The 23,568-nt window shown below is 56.3% G+C and overlaps 1 protein-coding gene across 1 annotated transcript in view; it reads right to left on the reverse strand.

The window, feature by feature from the left end:
* LRRN1 (leucine rich repeat neuronal 1) overlaps positions 1–22,866 on the reverse strand; it is a 31,836-nt gene extending 8,970 nt beyond the window's left edge. Inside the window, exon 1 of the mRNA XM_053929997.2 lies at positions 22,444–22,866. The gene's annotated coding sequence lies outside the window, so the exon portion shown is untranslated. The remainder of the gene's footprint in view (positions 1–22,443) is intronic.
* Between the last annotated feature and the right edge of the window lie 702 nt (positions 22,867–23,568).

A 23,568-nucleotide genomic window follows, 5' to 3' on the forward strand; every position in this document is an offset into this window, starting at 1 on the left:
TCGCGGGTGGGAGGGTGACCGGGAGGAGTGGGCGGTGGACGTCGGTCACATGTCTTTCGTGGTATCAGCAGCTGCAGGCTTTGGGAAGGCCTGGCCGGAGGCCTTCTGATGATACAGGTGGCCGGCGCAGGTGGGACCGGGGAGGCTGCAGCACATTCTTCAGGGAGGGCTCCCGCGTTTCCTTCGGGAAGGAAAGCAAGTCTCGCAAACGCACCCTGAGTGCTGACTCTGCACCGACTGCTTTTAAAGACATTGGCTTCTTGGGCTTTTGTCTGGCCCCCGATCCTTTCTGAGTCTTACATTTTGTTCTCCAGCCGTTTTCCAAAATTATGTTCCCTGTTCACACCGTCACCCAAAGCGGAACACGCCGTGCGGAGTCTTAGCAAGGCTTGTGGAGGGAGGGCGCGTCTGGGAGAAGAGTGCCACGGTCCTGTGATGTATGAGGGCCAGGACGGGGAGAGCCCGGTCGTCCATCGGGGAGCGTGGCCTAGGGGCCAAGCGGCAGCGTGAGGACTCCAGGCGAGGGAGTTTTGGTTTAGGGTTTGCCACAAACTTCCTCACTGACCTTGAGCAAGTCTCGAAACTTTGTGTCCTATTTTAGTTACCTTAAAGGAAGTAGGTTGAGAAGAAAGGTACTCGAAGCCCCCCCAGGCCGGAAGGGACCTCAAGGAGTCACCTTATCGATCAGCTTCCTAGGCTGGAGAAGGACACTTCCAGCCCTTTTCAGAGGTGGGGCAGGGGGGGATTTATCTTCCCTCCACCTTTTGGTGTTAATTGTGAGGGAGGCATGGAGTTTGGTGATGCCAAGGACCTCAAACCCCAGTGCCTTCAGGGGCTGGGTGGGTCCGACACCGCCATGTAAGGAGCTGGCGTGTGCAGTGGGCCAAAGCCACCCAGAAACGTCCAACTGTGCACGCCGAGCCAAACCCATCTGCCCTCCACAGCTTCTCGTGGCTTGTGGCCAGTTTGCAGTGACTGAATCCCAGGAGAACCCCCTATAATGCTTATTAGCTAATGGGAGTGTTTGATAACTGGGTGATTAGAGAGCAATTTAAAAACATTGCGGCAAATACTCAGCATGTGAACACCTGGGACTGGAAACTCGGGGTGTTTCAGCACACGTCTTTGCTTGACGAAAACTTCTGCGTTGCCTTTTAAAGGAGCATTCCATTTACAAAAGTTTGGTTTACATTCCCTTCTCTTGGAAGACGGACTTTTAAAGGAAGACAGAACCTTAGAGATTCCCTAGGTTAGTGGCCCCCAACCTTTTTAGCACCAGGGACCAGTTCTTCTATGGATGGAGGGGAGGGGGGTGTGGGGCGTGGGGGGGCAGGAGGCGGAGCTCAGGTGGGCTTCCCTTGAGGCCTGGTCCCAACAGGCCAAGGACAGGTACAGGCCTGCAGCTGGGGGTTGGGGACCCTGCCCTAGGTAATCTGAGATGGCCCCGTTAATTGGAGGAAGAGCATTATAAAACCCCAAGGCGCTGATCCTGAATTCGGCATTTCCTAATGTGAGCACTTTACATTTCTATGTCGTTCACCCTTTCCCTAATTTTATGTTCTTCTTGCATTTGTTACTACTATCGTTATTAATTAACAAAGTCTTGAAATGTCTCTGATGTGCCAGGTGGTATAAATGCAGTCACATACTGGGGGGAGGGTGGGTTAAGGATCTTTCGATCCCAACCCCCCATTTCCCTCCCTGTTTTGGGCCAGGGCACCTCTGCTGCACCATGGGGGCAGGCCCAGCCAGCATGTCAGGGAGAGGCCTAAGGGTGTGGCCGGTCTGCAGCCTAGCATAAAGCTGGGTCACCATTCACTCTGTGTCTGAGAGGAGCTGGGCCCGGGAGCAGGGAGGCCAGACATGGGAAACAGGGTGGAGCTAGACTGGATGGGCCAAAGAATTACGGAAACAGAAAAATAACAAGCCAAAAGCCCAGAGCCAGCTGGCGTGACCCCAGGTCCAAGCCGGCGGCGCGGTGGGGAAGGGTGCTGTGCGGAGTCCTTCTCGCTCTGACCAGGCTTTGGTTGGTTGTAGGCGAGCGGGCAGCCTTCCTAGAGACCCACTCGAGCCACGTGCACTGTGGAGGCTGGGTCAGGCCCTGGGGTGCCGGGGGCCCACCAGCACTGCCTCGCCTCTCACTCTGGAGAGGGGCTCTTTCGTGCGGGGCCAAGCCTGGCTCTGTTCCTATGCTCCACTCGGCGGAGGGTCAGTTGAAATTCACATGCTTGGTCCCCTGGGCCGGGTCCGAAACTCTCTGACGGACACTGGCCTGTAGCGTCCCACTGACCACTCAGCATCTGTTGGAAGCATAGGGGCACGTCATTCCGTTTGGGGAAAGGGCAGCGGCTGGTTTAATGCCCTGCACCTTGACCTTGTTTGGGAGTCAAGGGTAGGGTAGACAGTGCGGTCAGTCACGCAGTGGCCAACGGGTTCCACAAAACAAGTCAGGTCGGCTGAACGATGTCCATTGATCTTGGCAGTGAGTTGATCGTAATGGCTGATCTATTCCACAAAAGCACGGCCAAATTGCAAGTTTAATTTGTAAAATGTATTCATTAAACTTCTCCTAATTTACAGATTTTCCTACGTTGTGGCCGACACAAACCTTGCGCTTTTAAAAGCCATACTCTTATTTTTAAAAAGCAAGCAAAGCTTGAGGTCCAGCTCGTACCTGCTCCCCATCCACCCTCCTGCTTGTGAGGGAGGAAGAGCCTGCTTCCTGGCTCCTGTGCTGCAGACTCCGAGGAGGTCTGGATCCAGTCTAAATGCAAAAGAGGCCCAATTAACGGGCGCCTGATTTAATTAGATGCAAGTAATGGAATCGAACAAATACTCATCGGGGGTTGACTGTGTGCCAGGGCCAGAAAGGCCCGGCCCTGCCCTCGGGGCTGATGATCCGGTGGGGAGAGGGTGGCGCATGCAGGCACTCTGTCAGAGCGGATCCATGCGAAGGGGGGCAGGTCCTCCTGCATGTCCAGGACAATGCTCTCCAAAGACAGCAACGCCCCTGTTGGCACTGTCCACCAGGGGCGCTGCTGAGTACAGAAAGTGTGGGATGGAGACAGTATTTAACATTTTTTGTTTTATTTCAATTTATTTCCATTGCACTTAAATAGCCAGACGGGGCCAGCAGCTGCCATGTTGGCCAGCACAGCCCTGCATCCCCAAACTTAGCTGGTCCTGAACCTGGGGGGTTTTGAAGAATGCAGGAATTTTGTGCCTTACGGAGATTTTGATGACGTGGTCCTGGGGCAGGGTCCGGGAGTGAGTGTGATTGTAGGAAGCCCCACAGGGGCAGCCACGCAGACCCAGTGTCCCGGCTCCAGCCTCGGGCCATCCTGGCTGCACTCTGCCCGACCACCATGCACAGGCTCGGAGGGCCTGGCAGGCAGGCCGCCTGGGGCCTGCTGGCCCCAAGGACATGGTCTGGCTTCACTCTAAGTCCCTTCATCTCCTCTGCTGCCTGCCTGTCCTGGTGCCCTTGGAGGCGACCCGAATCCAAACTTGTAATCGAGGTCCAGGGTTGTTTCGCTCACCCTCGGGGTGGGCGCCTGACCCGGGCCTGGCCTACTGGGGTTAGTGACTGCTGGGTGTGATGTCACAGGACACAGTTTAGGTGGTCTCACACTTACAGGGTGGGCGACACTGGGGGACAAATCCCACCTGGAACAGGTGTATGGGCAACCAAGCAACATGCAAACATAAGAAGGCCATGTGCACTCAAAAATGTTCTTAATTTGAATCCAGAAGGAATCCAGAAGGATCATGAAGAAAGAGTTCTTTGGTCCAGAAAATCAGGAAGAGGCAAACAAAAGTTCCCATTGGAATAGGGCCACGCTCAGACCTGGGGTCCCTGTGTACCTCTGCTCTCCTCACTTGGATCTTCGAAAGCAATAGCTGGCAGTGGACATTCTGCATAGAAAACAGCCTAAACCGACAGTGTGAACCCCGTCCCCGATGCCACAACTCTCTGCACAGTCCCTGAGACCCCTGAGAAATGAAGGGTCTGTGACGGCAGGGCTGCCGCTCAGAGCCTGGCAGGGCGAAGGGCGCAGAGTGGACACTCGGGGAGGCTTGCTGAATGGCTAAGCCTTTTCAGGTGACAGTGTACCTGTTCAGGTGACAGTGCACCTGTTCAGGTGAGATACTTGCAGAAGATGTGAGGTCAAAGTGATCCTCAGACCGGCAAGGCCCACCCACACGACTGTGGCCCAGGCGGAGGAGGCTCTGGAGGACGCAGGTGAGGAAGCATGGCTCCGGAGAAGGTAGCCGCTGAATTGGGGACAATCTCAGGCTTTGGAGCCAGCAGGTTGAGTTCCGGTCGGCTCTGCATGCGAATCGCTGCCCTAGGGCCGGGTCCTCCTCCGAGAGCCAAGGGAGGGGCAGCCTTTCTTCCTGAGGCTGTTCAAAGGCTGGAGGGAGTTGACGTACATGAAATGCCTGGGACCCTTCCCCTGAGTCCACGGTCTGGGACAGAGTCTTCCTCTGGGTTGAATGGTCCTGCCCCCAAGACATGTTGACGTCCAATCCCTTGGACCTCAGACTGTGACCTCTTTTGGGAAATGGGCTGCTGCAGATGTCGTTAAGGAGGGTGGGTCCCTACTGGATGGGGGTGGCGGTGCCAATGCGTATGACTCGTGTCCCTGTAGGAGTGAGCACAATGTGAAAGCAAGACACAGAGCAGAAGGCCGTGTGTCCACGGAGCCGCAACGAAGGGACCCCCGGGTGGGGCAGCGACCCCCAGCACACAGCAGCAGGCAGGAGGAACCCCTCTGGCACGGTCCTGCGGGCATCTTCCTACCCTGTTTGCAGACAGCAGGTCTGAGAAGCAACCCGCTCCCACCGTCTAAGCCCCAGGCTGCGGCGCCTTGCTAGGGTGGCCCAGCAACACTACCACAGCGCTGCAGGGGCATCAGGTGCCTTCCTAGCTATCTCTGTATTCCACTAAATACCGCAGGTGCTGGCGTGCCTCGCCCTCCTGCCCGGCCCTGCAGACCCCTACACGCAGGAACGGGCTACCAAGGAGCCCGTTAGCTGCTGCTGCCTGGAAATCCTATGACAGGGAGAGACCCATTTCTTAATTTTAAAAGCAACTTGTACACTCGACCTTTGCAGCTTCTTCCAGGACCTAGCAAGCAAGACTAATACTTATTCATGAACTATCTCAGCTCTATAACCAAACCATTTTTCCTCCGATATCTTCAAAGTCACACAACCAGCTACAGTGTGAAGAATTCTTAAACCTACCGTCTGTCAAATCCCTTTTAAACCTGAGATTCTATGCAGGCGAAGAAAGTAGGACCAGAAATTTTTTTGTTGTTGTTGTTTAAATCACATATAGGATCAAGAAAAGTTTTTTTTTCTTTCTTTACAGGAAACGAGCTGTTTGCATAGCTGGACTCCTGAAGCAGCACCTGGACGTCACTGAACGGAGAGGCTGACAGAGGCCGACCGGGACGAGACGGGAACCGCCAGCCGGGCAGTTTTATTGCTCCTGCGCCGTTCCAGCAAGTGCAGCGACGGAACCACCATCCCGCAGTCAATTAATTTTGGTCATTTTACAGATTATTTTAATTCTCCTCTTGTGATATATCTATATGAAATAATTGCATTGTAATTACCACCATGATTAAATGTTAAATACATGTGAAATCCTTCATTTGGCGGCCTTAATATGCTTACCAGGCTTGGTTTCATTACTTCTATTCAAGACCCTCGCAGGGCACGGCTCAGGACTTCCGCGGTAGACGTAGATTCCCCGTGCAGCGCAGTGCACGCCACGTGGGAGCCCGATGCTACCCGGCCCGCGGAGATCTGTCCAAACTGCGGCGGACCACGGAAAAGAGAGGCTCCTTGGAGCTGCCGGCACCAACACCTTCGTATTGGGGATGCTCACCACGTCCAGCAATTCCACCAGACGTATCAGGTCGGCGTGGCTCCCAGAGTTCAAGTTCAGTGTCACAGTGAAAATAATGTCTTACCGAGAAAATGGCAAAACATTTACTTTCACATCCATTTCAGACTATTTATTGCAGTTTCCTTTCCTCAAGGAGAGTTCTGGACCGTTTTTGTAGCATTTTTTTAATCTAGTAGTAATCTGTATGAACTCTGACATTTTAACAAAAATGTGACTTGAGAAATTCAACACTCAGAGTCTTTAAGGAGGGAGCCAGTCCCTTGAGTTCTGATCTCGTGTTTCTCCAGAATTTGCCGATTGGAAGCCTAAGCATTGGCGTTGGAGACTGGGAAAATGTCAAGAATGTAGCCCTTTCACATAGAAATGTTCCTTTAAAATCTGTAGACCGATATGTGGGAATGTACATATCTTCGGCGCGAAGGTTCGGCCACTCAGGTGCGAGGCAGCCGTGTTCGGGTGAAGGGCCCTATTTGCCCTTCGACTCCATAGGCCGTAAGCACCTCGTGCGTCTAGAGCCATCTCCTTCCAGGAGGCAAAACAAAGCCATCTGGGCCTGAGCTCTTCAAATGAACTTGGCTTCAAGTTCTTTTCCTAAATGATTTTTATATGACTGTTTGTCCTAATGAGGATTTCAGGAACTTGAATTTTCTTCCGCGCTGGGGCAATGAGCATGGTGAAAAGTGAGCCTGGCGGCCCTCCCCCCGCCCCCAGAAGGCTTGGGGCCCCTCGTCTCTCCAAGGAAGAGCGTGGCGACAGCTGGAGGACTGGGTGGGGGAGCCAGATGCAGAGCACACGGGATGACAGCAGTGTGGCAGGCGCTTCACCTGCGTTCCCCCAGCACCTGACGGAGGCCGACGGGGCTGCTGTCATCCTACAAAGGGCTCAAGAGGTGACGTGACCGGCCAGAAGTCCCACAGCACCTGGGTGGACAAGAGAGACTGAAGCCAAGTTTGGTGCATCAGGAGCTCAGGGCCCCGCTTCTGACAGCACCTGCCTGGGTCTGCTTCCCTGGCCGCGGTGAAGAGGGAGCATGCGGCAGCCATCCACCGCACATGAGCCAGCAGGCTCGCAGATGAGGGGCACCGGGGTGACCCAGGAGATGGGGCTCAGGGATCGGCTAATTCAACTCTCTGGATTGCTGACGATCTCCTAGAAAGTTTCAGTTTTGCACCATTTCAAAAGAACTTATGCGCCCCAATGTTCACAGCAGCGCTACTTACAACAGCTGGAAGCAGCCTAAGTGCCCACAAGTAAATGAGTGGATCAAAAACCTGTGGTACATTTACACAATGGAATACTACACACCAGAAAGAAAGGAGGAGCTCCTACCGCTGCGGCAGCATGGATGGAACTGGAGAGGATTATGCCAAGTGAAGTAGGCCAGGTGGTGAAAGACAAATAAATACCACATGATGTCACCTATAAGTGGAACCTAACCAACAAAACAAACAAGCAAACAAAATAGAACCAGAGACATGGAAATAAAGGACAAACTGACAGGAACCAGAAGGGATGGTGGAGAGGGATAACGGGGGAAAGCAGGGGAAGGGTCAAGTCAAGGAACATGTATAAAGGACCCACGGACAAAGCCAAAGGGGGGAAGGATAGAGGGTAGGAGGTGGGGGTGGGTGGGGTGGGGGGAAGTGGTGGTGGGAAAATGGAGACAACTGTACTTGAACAACAACAACAAAAAAATAAAATAAAAAAGAGAAAGTTTCAGTTTCAGTCCAACCCTTCATACCCGCATCTTCCCTTTGAGAGTGGTGGTTGTTATTATTATTTATTTTTATTTTTGAAGACATATTTCTTCCAGGCCCTGGTAAGGGACTCATACTGGAAATCTTCCCCCCAAATCTAAAGTCTTAGTTATTAATTTATTTTCTTCCAGTTTTCCCTTTACTCCAGAGCGGGGGTGCGGGGCGGGGGGGTCTAGTCAATTAGGGTTGCTGGTAATCAGGTTTTTAAACTGTTTTGGTAAATTAAAATCAGGTGAATTTGAAATCGTTCCTTGTCGTAGACCCCCCGGGAGCCCGTGCGTTCCTCTGCGACAGCTCGCCTTGCAGCCTCACGGTCCTGCAGGTGGAGGGCGCCGGTTGCAGCGACCTGCATCCCTCACCTGCACCGGAGCCCAGGAGTGGGCTGGACCTTAATCACAGTTCCAGCCGCGGTGCTGAGGGTCAGCCGAGAACATTCAAGGGCCAGCGCACATCACACATAGGATGCTCTCGCCTCTCCTCCACTCACACGGCCTTAAATTAAACGCGAAGAGGATAACTTTAATTGAATATCCATATTGTCCTTCATAACCATTAAAACAGGAAATAATCCTGTGCTATTATCCAATCATCTTTATTGCTTCACCTTCTAGTTTCTAACAGAAATTGTAGCTCCTTTTTGAACTTTACATATAGGAACCATCTTTTTAATGAAGGAAAATTAAATCTGTCTCTTAGAAAGGTGAAATAAAAGGTTATTCCTCAGTAAGATACATTTGGGAAGAAATTTCAGGGCAGCCTTAGCTCCCTGGAACTAACACGCCCCCTCCCAGCTTCCTGTCGAGTTTTACGTTGAAGGGCACAGAGTTCAAACCCGTGGCGTTCTCCTGGTTGTGACAGAGGGGAAGCGTGTTTTAACGGTGGTTTATTGTTGCTTCAAAATTATGTTTCAATGAGGTTAATGAGACATAATTTGAAAACTAGATCAGCAAATGAGAATTATATTCTGGAAAAAGTAAGCAGCTTGAAGTCATGAGCTCCGGCAACCTGGCGTAAGTGTGGACAGGTTGCTGATTTTCGTGTCAGGGTCTTAAATCTCAAAAACCTGACCACGTTAGCCCTGGAGAGAAAAGTCTGGGTTTGCAAGGGTTACCAGCGACATGGGGCTGGTGACTCAGTGCCATTCCGAAAGCCCACCGAGCGACAGAAGTGAGCTAGACTGTGTGCCGAGCAGCAACTCTGTGTGGGGCCCTGGGGAAGGGGCGGGGGGTGGACAGGGTGGAGGGGAAGCTACTTGCAAGCAGTAGTGTCCTGAGTCAACTGTGCGCATTTCTTCTCAAATCCAAGTTAGAGACATTTTAGTGGCTTAAAATCGGTCCTGGCAGGTCTATTTACACCACAGGAATCGGTGAACACCTCACAGCAGGGCTCATCTTTTTGGAGAGCCAGCTGTTAACCCTTCCCCAGCACACCACCCGTGCAAAGGCCCTGGGGCGGCAGAGGGGACTAGGCGCACAGGATCCTGAGTAAGATTGACAGTCTGCCAACACAGGAATGGAAAGACAGAAGGCAGGATGGCGCCTAGCTAGGGAGGGCCCTGAGTGCTTTGCCAAGGAGTTTGCTCTTATTATGCTTGGCAGCACTGAGCAGAAGTCAGGTGCTACATTCAAAAGGGAGTGAATAAAGAATGTTTTAAAAAGGAACCATTCACAAGGCCTGGGCAAGGTTGAGGCAAACGCACACGGGTTGGAGAGACACCTGCGCCGGCTACTGCAGGACGCAGAAGCTGACCAGAAGCCAGGGGAAAAGGACCCACTGACACAGACGGTACACATCTGACCCTGGAACACAAAGCGAAGTGGGGAAGGGCGGGGCTCGGAGGGGTGTGGGGAACGCCCAGCACAATCCTGTAGCCAGCGGGGACACTAAGTGCAGCTGACTGGATGCCATGCGGGGGCGGGGCCAGGGGAAGAGTGAAATGACACCAGGGTGTGAGCCTGCACGTCTTTGGGGACAGTGGTCGCCCCCACAAAACGGGCAGAGCGGGAGCTCATTCTGAGGGGCGATGGGTTTCCACAGGGCGGGAAGATAGAGAGGTCGGAGAGCTTGTCCCTCTGGTCCCAGTGTGTGGGGGCTGTGGCCCCTCTTGCACAGCCAGAGCTTGGTGTGGATCCCAGAAACCACGGCTTCCTCTTGGCCCTTCAGGGCTGCTGTCATTTTTAGGGTGCAAATACCCAGCAGGCATTTGGAGATGGAAGACCACAGTTGGGGAGCGAGGTTGCAGCTGGAGAGAAACTTGGGTATTTTTCTCATGAAGGTCTAGTACAGAAGCCTTAAGATCCCGAGAGGCGGCGAGAGAAGGCACGGGAGTACCGTGAGGGCTGCGGGCGCCCGAGCTGCCCAGCCACGGTGCGTGCTGCGAGGGGGAAGGGCCACTCCGCATCTCGCTGAAAAATTAGGGCCCATCCCCCATCTCCTTTGATAACCGGTGACAGGGTGTGAATTTAGTTCCACGTCAATACGAGGACGGAGCTGAGACGGATTATCAGAGGGGCGCACCCCTGAAATCGTGTCTGCGCAATGAGCCCGCGTCTCTGAGAGCAGGCAGGAAAGTGGCGCTCTCCAGGGCGGACGAATCAACCACCACCAGGTTCTACAGCCGTTAGCGCCCTCCTCAAATTGCTCACCGTCTAAATCTCCCGGGGGATCTGGCACGCTCTCTCATGTGACACCAGCCAGATGTGGCTGCGAGCGGATTACACAACGGAGGTTGTGGGCAAGAACGACCTTCCACCCGTGAGGCATTTGCACACCAAACAAGAGGGATCTTTTAGGGTGTTCTTGGGTGTCCCCAAATCACATCTGTGGGCCACACAGGTGATGCGCTATCAGTTTGCCTGTGTTGTAATCAGGGGTTCGCCTACAATAAAAGGAAAGTCCATTACGAGGGGAGACGCTAGAAAGCAGAAAATAAAAGAAGGTGAACTAAACCAGACACTACCAGGCGTCACTTTCATCTACATCGTGTCTTCAACCAAGACTCCGAGGAGTTCATCAACATACCCAAGATCGAGGGGAAATGAAGGGGGGACGTTGTCCCCCGTGTGCCCTCTAGTGGATGACCCAGGCCCGGGCCTGCCACTTGGCCCCTGAGGCCCCTCAGCCCTTTTTCACACTCCAGGAGTTCACGCCTCCTGCTGCCTCCCTGACCCCGGGAGCAGAGCCCACGCACCCCACCTCGTCTGCCCACCACGCAGACTATCCCCATGCGGACTTCATTCCGGAGCTGTCTTCCCAGAACCCCGAGTGTACTTGGGAGGAAGGGGAAAGGGAGGACCGCAATCAGTGATGCCCGAGTTGTCCCAGTCTCAGCCACAGGGGTCTTCTCTTGGTCCCTCAGAGCCGTCCTCCGGCCCCCATGCCCGGGGAGCTTGCATTGGTCCAGCAGACAAGGGTTGGCATGTCTCCGTGCAGCAGTATCTTGCCTTTCCCTGGAGGTGATGCAGCCATATCTTCACACTTCCTTGTGGGATCATTGTCTCTCTCGCTCCCCGCTGCGCCCCCAGCTCCCAGGAACCGAGCTGCACAGACATGGTGTGGTCCATCTCTGCCCAGGGACCAAAGCCCACGACCACTGTGTGTGGGTCAAGCCTTGCATCCGGGGCTTCCCATGCGTCCTCACCGCAGCCCCGTGGGCTCACGCCGTCCCTGCACTCTGCAGGTGGGAGAGCTTGGGGTCAAGTCAACTGTGTCCTGACAGAGATCACGCGGCTCGTATGGGACAGGGTTGAAATTCAAACCCAGACCCGTGTCCCCTGAGCCCTGTACTTTGTTTTGTTGGGGAATTTCCACAGACAATCACTCAATTACTGTCCCTGTTGCCCCTGTTCATTCTCTCTCCCCGGGGAGGCTGGCAGCTCATCTGGGACAGAGGCAATGCCTCTCCTTCCCCCCCACACCACCCCTCCCACAGCACGTGGTAGTCTGCACGCATTTAATGAATCCTTTCTGACCAACGACACTTCCTGGGCATTCACGTCCTAAAAGCACCCCCAATAATAACCTCGCAGAAACAAGGCTCTGGCACGTCTGCGAGTAATACAGGCCTGTGATCTCCTCATTCCTGCCCCACTGGATGGGACGTAATTCTGCAAAAGTTATTCGGAAGCGGCAGGAGGGCGAATGAAGTGGACACATGAATGGAAGGCCCCCTCGGCTCCGTGTCACTGAGTGTTTGCTGAGTGCGTTTTCCGAGTGCCAGGGGGTCTTCTGGGAGTCAGGGAGCCCAGGCTGGGTAAGCCACGCTCAGTCCCTCCAGGAGCTGTGTGGTGGCTGTGGAATGGCTATGCTGTGGGTAAGTGATCCTGAACTAGAAAAACACATGCTCCGCTTGGACCTGAGGATGAGGGGGCAGGGGAGGCGGGGAAATCGAGCAGAGAGATTGTCAGCCCAGAGGAGAAGCGAGCGGAGGACCCGGCCTTACACAGGGAGCAGCCGGAGACAGGGCGTGAATTCCTTATCTCCGCGTTCCCCTCCTTCAAAGTGGGGGCAATGCTTACCTGCCGGAGCTGCTCTTCGCCCCTCTGAGCGCGCTTGGCAAATGCTATTTATTGGCCTCCAAGGGTAGCCAGAGGTGACTAGCTGGCTGTCCCCGGAGTATCAATGTCTCCAATTTCCTGCAGATGCCGCCACCCACCAATCAGGGTGCTCTGATTAGGAGGATTAAACGGGACCATGAATATGAAGTTCCCTGCAAATAATTATTCCAGCTCCCAAAGAATTCACAGACAACGAGGCAGTAACTCAATGGCATTCTCCACGCTCCTTTTCTTGTGTGAAGGAAAATCTGCTGGCTGAAACAGGGTCGAAGGTGCACGGCAGGGGTCCCCAACCCAGGCTGGGGACCGGTACCGGTCTGTGGCCTGTTAGGAAAATGGGCTGCTCAGCAGGAGGTGATCGGCAGGCAAGGGAACTAGCTTCATTCTTATTACTGCCGAGGGTCCGTCTCCTCCCCGCCCCCCTCGGTCCCAAGCAAAATTGTCTACCACAAAACAGGTCCCTGGTGCCAAAAACGTTGGGGACCGCTGGTACAGAGGCTAAGTCACAGCCACCTGTCCCTGTGGCAGTTCGCCAGGGGTCTCCTTACAGGTCCCCCAGTCTGGCTTGCCTGGGGACATCCTCTTGCTTCCTGTCTGGCCCAGCTCCCTCCTGCTTTCACCGCCTAACGCTCCGACTCGGTCCCAACCAGAGTCCTTGCCATTCGGTGAAGAAGCAAGACGATGACGGATGACGTTATGAAGATGATGATGCTAAGAATCAACAGCAACAGGGGCAGCAGCAGGATGCGTGGAGCCCTTTGAGAGGCAAGCCGTTGCTCTAGGGCGCCGCATGCCTGGCACGTTCATTGCGGAACAGCGGCTCCAGGGCGGGGAAGCGAGTGGTTCTATTAAAGCTGACAGCGTCTCGAACTCAGCTCCTCTTTGGGGAATAGTGGGTCTGAACCAAACCGGTTCTCTCTGGTTGGAAAATGTGGGTCTGTGAACCCTAAGTTAGGGGTATTTCAATGTTTTCAGAAAGAGAAAAGGGAATAGACACAGGACAGAACCTAGACACAAAAAGGCTCAGCATGTTTGCCTGTCCTTCCCGAGTGTGTCAGCTGACCCCAGGGTCCTTGCACGCCTGGGCAAGTCGGACGCTCTCCTGAGGTCCCCCTCAAAGGCGACAACCGTGTGAACGACCGACCTGCACACACATCTGGTCTGAATCTTGTCTCTTAAAATCTCTCCCTGCCTGGGAATGAGCATCCTGCGACGCTGGGCCCCACAGCTGTGGGACGCGCCAGGTTTCAACGTGAAAACGTCCCTCTGCTGGTCGATGCCGTTTACCAAGCACTTCCCGCGGAACGGCAACTGTGCAAGGGGGTCCCGTGCAGGAGCTCACTGAACGGGCCCAGGGGTTCTAGAAGGCAGGTGCTGTGACCCCCTGTTCCCCTGGACAGAGGAGGCTACTGAGGCTTGTGGCCATCTCTCCAGAGCCCAGCACCCTCTCCACCTGTCTAGGGGCCCACTGCCCGCCCTGCCCCAGCTGCCCACGCTGCCGGGCCACCGCACACAGTCGCTGGGGGCCATCTCAAGTGCTTTTATTGTTGCTGGCGGTTCTGAGCTCTTGCAGAACCATTCAGGACTTGGCGTAACATTCAGCAATCTACTTATCTCTGCAAACATCTAAGACGGCGCCTTTTTCATAATCGATCTTTTTACGTCGGCCTTTTCTCTGTGTTGTCGAAAGATGCTTTTTAAACTTTTAGAAACCATCCAAACTTGGACAACGATGCTACAACTCACTATGCAGGGTGATGGCTTTGGCTCGGAGAAAGCAACCTTGAAGTACGCACGTTCGTCCATGTAAAATTACTTATCTTAAATACAATTTTTAAAACGCTGTTAATAATTCCAGTATAATTTTGAAGGGTAACTCAGTGAGGACTGGTTAAAGTTAAACACTATGTTTCAAAGTTTAAAATAACACACACACACAAATCCATCACGGTTTGTTCGACATAGCCATACTTCATAGTGGAATTATGGAACTTGGGGAGCTGGACGGGCCTTGGGAGCCAGTCTGGTCCAATCCTTTTGTCTTATAGCCGCAATTGAGAAGGAAGGAACGGAGCCCTGTGCCCTGACAGTGCAGGTGCCGAGTCGGAAAGGCCCAGGTGCACAGCCGTGCCCTGCCACCCGGCGGCTCTGAGCTGCGTCTGTCATCCACAGTCACGGGGCCAGGGCTGAGGGGTGCCCTGTTCACTGAGGACTCTCCCCTTGAACGCCCATCTGTTCATTCATTCATTCATTCATTCATTCGCCAAGTACTGGTCGAGACACCCTAGCGGTGTGGCCCTGGACAAGTGGCTTCGTCGCTTTGTGTCCTAGTTTCCTGCGGGGGAAGGTGGGGTCAGAGCTGCTGCAGGGGTTCTTGAGTTCATGTGTGAGGGGGCAGGACGGTCCCCAGCATGCTGGAAAGGCACGGTGACGCTGCCGGGCATCGTTACCTTTCCCCCGCTGCTGCCGCCGCCACCGTGCCCTGTATCAGCAAACACGGTGGGTCCCGGGGACGCGGCCTGGGAGCCCTGGATGGGGTTTTCCTCCTCTTCAACAAAGCACTCACTGGCACGGAGCGAGTCTCTCACCCATTGCTCATCTGGAGGGTGAAGCTACTCAGAACCCTCCCCACTGGGCTCCCCTTCCTGCCCGAGGAGGTGCGTCCTACCAGCAGGGCCCACGCTGCTGGTGTTTTTCTTCCAGGTGGCTCTGAGGACCTGGCCTCCCAGGTGGGACAGGAGTGTATGAATACGGGAGGAGGCTGGCTGGGATCCCAGAGACGGGCTGTCCCGTAGGACACAGCAAAGCTGACTCACCGGTCCTCTGGGGCGGAACCTGCCACGCCGTCCTCCTGCACACAAATGCAATCAGCTGGAGGCCCCGTGGAGAAACCCAGTTAGGGGCCCGCCAGTGTCCGCCACGGCCGGATGGTCAGTGTGTGTCCATCTGTGTCCGGGACTCTCTCAGGATGGGGCCGATGCCCTGGGGGGCTCTCTTGGAAACCACAGATTTACGAAGACGAGACGAACCTCGAGCCGGCACACAGCTCCTCTGTCTTCCTCTCTCACAGAGACAGGACTCCGCCCGGAGAGTGACGGGTGCTACGTCTTCAAGACCTCGAGCGAGGGCTCGCTCCAGACCTGTTGTGATGTGTGGGTCTCACTGTTAAACACAAGAAGATAAACCTCCCCCATGGAGTTCAGTGTCTCCTCCAACATGCGCCCGTGTGTGCATGTGCGGACACGGGTCATCATTCTCTGGGTGGAGAGCTAGAGAAAGGAGAAAAGTCCATCCCGACCGGAAAGCCACCCCATCTCCTCCAGGCAGGACACCACGGTTGCTTCCACCTGCTCCGGGGCGTCTCTCTTAGTCTAGCGTCACCGCACCCCTGTCCTAGGAGCCTTTCTTCCCTGCTTGTCACTTCTAAGGTCAGCTAAGAGAAGATGTTACAGAGAGACAAAGTCTGATTAGGCCTTGGAAGCCTGTCAAGCTCAGTCTGAGTCCCCCTGCAGGATCCATTTCAATCGCTGTGACCGGGTCTGAGTTCCCTTTGGTCGTCCAGTGCTGGGTCTCTGTCCTTCTGTTGCCTGTCTGACTGCCCGGTTCTGGCCGTGGCCTGGGGCGTGCGGGGCTGGCGCAGGTCCAAGGGGCGCAGGCAGCCCGAGGTGTGCGGTGGCTCCAGCCTCTCCCCGGGTGTGTGACTATGCACAGCACAAATGCCACTTGCACTGGGAAGAGGGAACTTGTGACCGCTCCTTTCACTGCCAAACCTTGAAACGGGCTAGGTGACGTGTCCAAAGTCACACAGAACCTCTCCGTGGCTCTGACCACTTCGTTATGGACAAAAAGGAGGAGGAACGACGGAGCTTGGAGTCTCAGAAAGTTACCAGTCGAGGAGCTACGTATTTAAGGAGCCTGCACACTCTGAGGTTCTAGTGTGGACGGCGCCTTTTGCTTTGGCAGCCCAGCCCTGTCTCCCCTTCACTCAGCCTGGTCGTCCTGGCCTCCTCTCCGGCCTCCGCAAGGGACTCCGAGCTCTGACCGTGTGTCCCGCCAGGAGTCAGCAACCCCCATCCCCGTTCCTGAGAGGTCCTGACACACTCAGTCAGGCACACCCTGCCCTCCCCGACCAGCGCACTGTGGGCAGCAAGGTGACCTCTAGAATTGTCTCCTGCTGAGCGCCTGTGTCCCAGGTGACAGCCGGTCTCTGAATTAACCGGGTCACTCCTTACAGCCTCTGTGGGCGGCTGACTCTGCAGCAGGCTGCCCTGGACCTCCGCCACCACAGCTCCCTTGCCGCGCAGGCCCGTCTCCTTCCCATCACCCCTCCTAGCCTTGAACTCACTGGGGACAGAGCCAGCGACTGCCAGCCCAGGGCTTCCCCACCGTGGCACTGCCGCCACAGGGGCCGGGAGGTTCTCCTCCGGTGTGTGTTGGAGGGCTCCGCCTCACCCCTGCTTGTAGCCCCCCCCCCCACATGCCTTCCCGCCCCCACCCTCAGTTGTGGCAATCGCTGACAAAAATGTCTCCAAATGTTGCTGAACGCCCTGTGGGGGGGGGGTGCAAAGTCAGCCCTGGCTGTACACCTCCGTGTCGGAGTTAGTGGTGTGGCTCTTGCATGCCGCGGCTCAGGCAGTGTTTGTGGGGGACCACATGGCCGGGGGGAACTGAATGCGCATGGTGCCTGGAACGACAAGCCGTGGAAACCCGAGCTGACTGCCTGGGGGTCTGGTCCCGCCTGGAACGGCTGCCACGCAGCTGGTGCTCGGTGTGCGTGTCAGAGGGAGGCCACGTGCTCCCCCAAGTCTTTCCTTTGAGAGGGTCCAGGTGAGGTGGTAGGAAATTGTCATATTATGGGGGAGATTTTAAAAAAGAAAGCAAACAAAAGAGTCTCTTAGCTGCGGGATTCGGAGCCAGAGGAAGCACCTTGCTGGGAAGAACACAGTCAGCTGTATGCCCTGGACCTCTGGTTGTCCATTTCATCATGGGGTCATCAGGGGCAAAACCCCAGTTCTTTGCCGTGGTGATGCTAGAAACATCCACCAACGTGCCTGGGTCCCTCGCACACACGGGCAGGAGCTCCCCACCGGCCACTGGTGTCCGGGCTGGGAGACGAGCCCGCACCCCGGCCCCCCACACCCCCCTTGGTGACAGGGATGATGGTGGACGCAAATGAAGACGCAATGGCTGGGTGAGCTGACCGTGCGGGTGCACGGCCATCTTCACGGCCACGCTCACCTCTCCTCCGGAGGGGAGATTATGGGCAGGAAACCAGTGAACCCGCCTCTCTCCTTGTGGAGCTCCTACATGTCCCCACATGCAAGTCTGTGTGCTCACTGCCTCACCGAGCCAACCGGCGCGTGACCTCCCAGGGCTCGGTGCCACGCCCCGTTCTCCTGCACGGACCCTGAGGGGCTGTGCCCGTCACCACTGCCAAGTGACAGTGAGGTGGAGGAGCAGCGTTTCAAGTGCAAGTTCAGGGGACAACGTCCCGTAGCGGTCGGCCGGGTTGGACAGGCCTCCCTCAGAAGCCTGTGTTGCCAGAGGCTTGCGAGGGCCCCTTCCCGGGTGCCACTGGGGGATACCCCTTCTTCTGTGACCACAAAGGGCGGGGGGAGACCCAGAAAACAACCGATTAATTCATGTTTTCCCCAGACTTTAACTAGTTGTCCTCGACCGCCAGGTCTACAAAATACCTGCCACAAAAACCTGTCACACAGCAGGACGGGGAGTCACATGTATAGTTCATGTAACCATGGCAACCCACAAATGCCACCAATGTGTTTCATACACAAATGAGGGGACAGCTGTGGGGGCCGCCTGTCTGCTAGTGTTAGAACAGACGGCAGCCAGGACGGCCGGGTCAGAAATCTACACCTCACCTATCTTCCTCAGAGCTTCCAAGTGACGTCCCAACCCCTGCACCACCAGCAGTAACTGGGCAGCAGCTTTTAGCCCTTGGGGTGCAGAACTGAGAGTCCTCAGTCGGAGCAGGACACGCCCTGGTTGGAGGCGCCGCACCTCCGGCGGGCATCACCGCTCACTGGGGCCCAGTCTCTCTGCCTCTCAGGGGTGATTGTAGGGGTTTTCAGGGTGAGGATTCTGTCCAGGTTCACCGTGTAGGTTGGCTGTGGTCTGGGAGGCCAGAGCAGCCTCACTGACCATGGTAGTGAGTTCTTCCCGCCCACGCCGCCAACCCTGTCGCGTTAGGAGTGGGGACACTGGTCATCGGCAGGGGTAGGACAGTGACCCGAGATCGCCTCGCTGTGATTAGGGGACAGCTTGCCTACCCACCCAATGACGGCTAAACACACTGGTAACTGCCTACCTTTGGAAAACCGTTCGAAAATACTCAAAAAGTGAAAAGTAGAACATGTCAGCCTGTGTGTTGTTCCTTTAAAAAAAACTCTCTGAGCAAAGGTGTCTCTCTGTTGAAAACACAGTTCGCGTTTCTCTAGGGCAGCCGTAAAGGCTGGAGCTACATTCTGTATTAGGACAGGGAGCCGTTTATTCTGCATTTGTCTGTATTTCGAGACTTGGGGGCTACGCCCTGTCTCGACGTCACATCGAGTGGGCGAAGGATACTATGGCGGAACAAGAACATTTAGGAAGACCCGGAGAATGAACGGTTCCCTTGGCCACCAAAGTATTGACTTTTGCAGACAGGTTTATCTTTTGTCTCCGCTCTGTGCTTTGAGCCAAAAAAAGAGAAAAAGACAATACGTGTTTTCCTGAATTCATCTACATAATTATAATTTCATCTTGAATAAAATATTAATCAAAGTTCTGTTCATGAGTTGAAGATATTTCCATTGTTCCCAGAAACCAAAATATCTTTCTAAAATGGAATAGGCTTTATCTCCAGATTGGCTTAACCCAAAATAGATGTTCAGCATAATAATTCATAATTTTGAAAATGAAATACAATATTTGAGCAACCTTACATTAGTGCTCCAGTGACTCATTCAGAGAATTATCATTTTGCAGCTTAAAAACAAGTGATAAAAACATTACGAAAATCCAGGCAAAAGCAGCATCCAGGTCCCATAATGTATCATGTTTTATTTATGGCTGATGGCTTATTTCTGGTGCGATAACAAGCCCACAGCTCTGTTTACTTACAGTCGTGCCCAGCCGGCGTGGGAAGCAGGGCGGGATTTCTTCAGTCCCGACTGGGCTTGTTCCCAACGATGTCCCAGCCGCGGGAGGTGTGGCGGTTCCCCCAGGAGTTCAGGTCGAGAACCTCCACAAGGCGAGAGAGGGACCCACGGGGGCTGTCCCCTCGCTTCTGGGGGATCCCGGACACTGCCCAGAACTACCCGTGTCGCTGTTAGGACCCGGAGTCTGCGTGGGCGCGGGTCTCAGACTTTCTTCAGCCGGGTGAGCCCTGGCGGCCGCGCCCTTGACTGGTTGTGTTCGCCGAGTGCCGAGCGCTCACCTTCCCTCTCGCGAGTCTCTGGGATGAAGATTTCACGTTGGCCGGGATGTGGCCGGAGAGAAGGTCCCACAAATCGGTTATTTTAACGTCATAAGGTGTGTTTAAAAAAGATCTCTAGGTGATGACTTGATAATAAAACGGCGTTTAACCTAGTTTTGAGATACCAACTGTGTGTGGTGGGTATTCTTCAAGTCCGTAATGACGCCAGAATCCAGGGTTGTGCCACAAGGAGGTTATTGTAACCATGTGCTACTTTCTGACTTCTCGATAGTGCTGAGAGAAAGGTAATCTTGGCCTTGACACTTTCTTACTTAAATGTGACTCGATTAATGTTTCCCCTCCTGGGAAAATGCTGCCTTCCGTGTAAAAGTCACTGAACCAGCAAACATCTCAGGGAAACGTGGAGAAGAGCAGAGAACATCTGTTCCCTACCCTTCCCCCCAGACACTGGGCTCTCCAAACAATGTCGTCCTTTTTTTTGGTTGTATTTTAATGCCCCTTTCAGTGAATATACAGAATTATAGAATCCAGGGGCAAATGCTGTTCTGTGAATAGGTTCTTTCTCCCTGGGCAGAAGGGTTGGCCCCTGGGCAGGCTCGCCGGGGGTGTAATCCCAGGACTCCCACGCGGCCTGCACCCCCTACTCCTGTTCTGCGGCCCCATGACGCTAGGGGGTGAGTGGGGCAGCAGCCTGCTTGCTAAGGTCAGGGCAGAAATCTCCCTGCTTGGGGTCCATTCCACAGCAGCCTGCCGGTCACTGTTCTGTCCTGTGACCTGTGACCCTCTCCGGCGCCCAGGAAGCCCGTGGGCTCCTCACCGGCAGGCCTACAGCTTTGCAGCCTTAACAACTCAGCCTGCACGGCTGGGCAGTGGGCCGTCCAGCGCGATTTCGTGTCGCTCAGCTACAGCTCTCTTCCCTGCACTGTCGGTCTCAGAGGGTGTGCTGCACACGGGAGCAGGATGGGAAATTAGTAAAAGGAAATAAAACTCTAAAAGTCGAGGGGTCAGTTCGGAAATCACCTCAAACCGTCGGAAGAGGGTGAAGTCGCCATCGGCCTCGCTTTCCTCACTGGCTCAGAGCAGCCGGCCCGAGTGCTGCCAGAGACACCCAGCCGGGCGGAGGGCCCGGCCGCGGGGAGGTTCGGACCCACGGAGCTCAGAGACCTGGGCTCCCCAGGGACGGTGTTGCGAGCCCGTGCTCCCAAACAGAGGCACTCACACTGCGTCTTTATCCCATTTTCTGAAGGTCTATTGTGAACAGCAGGCTCCTCGTCCTGTCCTTCCTTTCACACTCCCTCCTGTGAATGGAGGGGCCACACATCTGCCAGAGTCGCTCACATCTGCATGCAAATCAGAGGCTCGGGGACACACATGGCCCCGGAGTCAGCACCCCCCTGTCACCCAAGGCCAGTCCTGGCCCGGGCACCTTCCTGAACTTGCCACTCCCCTAGTCCTGGCTCTGGAAAAGGAAGTCATGAGCATACCCGAGTCAGACTCCGAGTCTAGACGGCTGTGTCCTAGCAAAGCACATGCAGGAACAAAACCCGCTGTCTTTCAGAAAACCCTGCAGGCAAAAGCCCAAGTCGGCAAGACCGGCTCCGCCGGAGTCCCACTTGCCCTTTAGCGTCCAGGTCTCCGAGTGGAAATGCGAGTGTGGCCTGAGATTTAGGGAAGGGTCCATGCCCCTGGATTCCTGGCCTTTGCCTGTGCCATTCCAACCCCTCACAACCATTCAACCCCGCCCCCCCCCCAACACCCCGTCATTCCTTCACTCGCTCGCTCAGGGCCAGGTCCTGTGCTCGGTTGGGGCCCCGCTGCAGCGGTGCGCCCGGCCGGCAAGGTGCCCTCTCTGGGGCTGGTGGGGGCCCGCGAGCCTCTTCCTGTCGCGCACCCAGGCCAGCTCCCTCGCCACGTTCCTGGGACCTGGTTTCATACCTGTCCCAGGTGCATGGCGCCCCTGGATCGTCCCTGTCCGTCAGGCAGGGACTCCCAGGGCCGGAGGCAGCAGCTGCCCACACCCCTCTCCACGCAGCACAAAGGGCGAAGGCTGGCAAACTTTTCTCCCTCCCCACTGGGCCAGCCGCGCGGGGAGCCCAGCACGGTTGCTCTGGGCGCGGACCGAGGCTTCCCCGGCATTTCATCATCGCTGGCAGCCGCCCGAGCTCAGGACCGGCGGGGCGAGGCCTGGCCCCCACTCCGCCCACAGCAGAGTAGACTGTAAGGACGCTGGGACCCCAACACACTCAGTGCTCTGTGAATTACGCCCCTTGTCCTTTTCTTTACCCACAAGGCCACTGCCAACACATCGTCTCTTCTCTCCCCACGGCCTTGCCTTCCCTTCCCTCCTCCTGGTCCTCTCTCCCACCGCCCGGGGGGCCCCCTTTCCGCGCTCTGCTCCGCCGGGCCGCCTTCCCATTCCACCTCCCCGCAGGCAGCCCTCCGCCCCCGGTTCCCGGCGGCACCTCCCCCGCGTCGGGCTCGCCTCCTGTCGCTGCCTCTGGCCCATTTCTGCCTAGCCTTCCTTGCGAACTGGGGCACTCCCCACGCCCGTGGGGTATGGGGGTGGGAAAGGGGTTACTAGATTCTGGTTTCCCAGACTTCGTCATCTTCCCCAGCTCGGGGAGCCGCGCCCCCTGGTCGCCCGTAGGCCCGCGATCTCACCGCGCGGTTCCCCAGACCCTCTTGGGCTCGTCAGGCGGCCAAGTTCGCCTCGACTTGCCCTCGCTGCAGCCCACACCTCCCGCCGCTGCCTGGCCGGGCGAGGGCACTTACCCGAGGCACGGCTGGCGGGGTGTGGGGTGCGCACGGACCAGCGCACCGGTGGCGGCGGGAGGAACCGGAGGAGGTCGGGCTGAGCGGCGCCTCCCTCCCGGCCCGCAGCGCTCCCGGCTCCTGCGGGGCCCCGGCAGAGCCCCAAGACAGGAGGCGAGGCAGCCACGCGAGCAACAGCTGCCGCCGGCCTGGGCTGGGTCCCGCGCCCGGGGACCGGGCGGAGGCAGGCAGGATCAGGAAGGATGGTGGGAGAAGTGGGGTGCAGAGGGCGGGGCGGCGTGCAGCCGGCTCCGGAGGAAGGGCCCGGGGCGCCGAGGGATGCGGCCGCCCGGGCTGAGGCCGCCGGCCCCTCTCCAGGCGCGGGCGCACAGCCTCGCTGGCTCCGCGCTCGCCGCCGCCGGCACCCTCGGTGCGCCCCGCTTTGTGCTCGGCGCAGCCGGCGTGCACCTGGTGTAAGCAAAGGCGGTCAGCTGACGGGCGCGCGCCGATTGGCTGCTCCGCGGTCTCCCCCCACCCCGAGCCCCCGCGCCCCCGCCCCCGCCCGGCTCTGCCGCGTGCTGGGCACCATCTGGGGCCGGCCCAACAAAGGCGCAGCGCGGGGCTCCGTGGCCCGTACGCCGCCCCCGCAGGGAGCAGCGGGCCGCGGCTTTTTGTCTAGGGGATGACGGGCTGCGGCGGGGCGAGGAGGCAAGGCGCTCCGCCGTTTCCCGGCAAAGGGCGAACAGACGAAAAAAGGGCCCGTGCTAGGGGGCCCGCGAGGCACAATGGGGCCAGACCTCTGCGCAGCGTGCCATCTCCGCCTTGTTTTAGAAGGCACGGTGACTCCCTGGGCTGCGTGTACATGCCTGGGCGCGACACGCGTGGCCGTGGAACGGGTCCGCGCCCTTGCCGCCTTGCATCCATTCCATGGATGGCGAATCTCTCAGATGCGTTTTCTGAAACTTTGTAATTACAGCCTCTGATTTGTTAGGTGTGAAAGTTACGTTCAGATAAGCAGAGGATGGAGACTGCAGTCTGTTAGAAGCGGGAGGGTGTGGAGAGCAAGGGACGGGGATGGGTCCTTGGAAACTGCACGCGAACTCGAGTCTCAGCTTCCAAGGGGCCGGTGGAGAGCCAGGCTCCAGA

This window comes from Desmodus rotundus, chromosome 8 (assembly GCF_022682495.2).
Source record: "Desmodus rotundus isolate HL8 chromosome 8, HLdesRot8A.1, whole genome shotgun sequence".
Lineage (NCBI taxonomy): Eukaryota > Metazoa > Chordata > Mammalia > Chiroptera > Phyllostomidae > Desmodus > Desmodus rotundus.